The sequence below is a fragment of the Pinus tabuliformis genome, chromosome 3_2 (genome assembly GCF_031772625.1).
Source record: "Pinus tabuliformis cultivar Carrire ecotype Pingquan chromosome 3_2, CPIR1, whole genome shotgun sequence".
In the NCBI taxonomy this organism is placed as follows: domain Eukaryota; kingdom Viridiplantae; phylum Streptophyta; class Pinopsida; order Pinales; family Pinaceae; genus Pinus; species Pinus tabuliformis.
The window spans coordinates 519,965,874-519,966,798 of NC_142302.1; positions in this window are offsets into that span (position 1 = coordinate 519,965,874).

The following is a 925-nucleotide window of genomic DNA, read 5'->3' on the forward strand; positions in this document are numbered from 1 at the left end:
CCTTCTTATACTTGATATTCAAATGGAATTGTTGTGGGTATGTGGACCACTTCTGATGGCAATCATTCTGTAATTTCCCTTGGGTCTGTATGAACTGCAGGGGTTGGTGGTATGTGCAGATGACCGTTTCCTTCTCCAAAATGTAATGCTTCCATTGTCAGCAGGGTTGCACAATGGAATACATCTCTTTGTCATAGGTGGGATACTTCCGGACTGTTTCTGAAAGTGTCTCACTGTGATATGCCACTGGATGCCTGTGCTGAGTGAGGAATGCCCCAATAGCATAGTCAGAGGCATCTGTCTCGACCTCAAATGGTTGTTGAAAATGTAGTAACGCGAGCACTAGTGCTATGTAGAGGTGATATTTCAACTCTGTGAATGCCTTTTGTTCAGATTCAGACCAAATTTTTTTTTCTTTCACTCCTCCATTGGTGACTTGACTCAAGGGCCAAGTGATATGAGAAAATCCCAACACGAACCTGCAATAGAAGTTGGCAAGACCTAGAAAGCTGCGTAGCTCTGTTAGAGTGGTTGGAGATGACCAATCCCGAATGACTTGGATCTTGGCTAGATCCACATGCACCCCCTGTTCATCAATAATGTATCCCAGACACTGAACCTGGGTCATGCCAAAAGTGTATTTCTCCAAATTGGCACATAGCTTGTGTTGTTGTAGTGTTTGGAGAACCTATCGGATGTGGTGGAGGTGCTCTTCCCAACTTTTGCTGAAGATCAGGATGTCATCCAAGTATACCACTACAAATGAGTTGGTGAATGGCTGCAAGATGTCATCCATTAGCCTCATGAAGGTTGCAGGAGCATTTGTCAATCCGAAAGGCATAACCAACCATTCGAAAAGGCCCTGCTTGGCTTTGAAGGTAGTCTTCCACACATCGGAGGGTTCGATTGGTACTTGGTGATATCC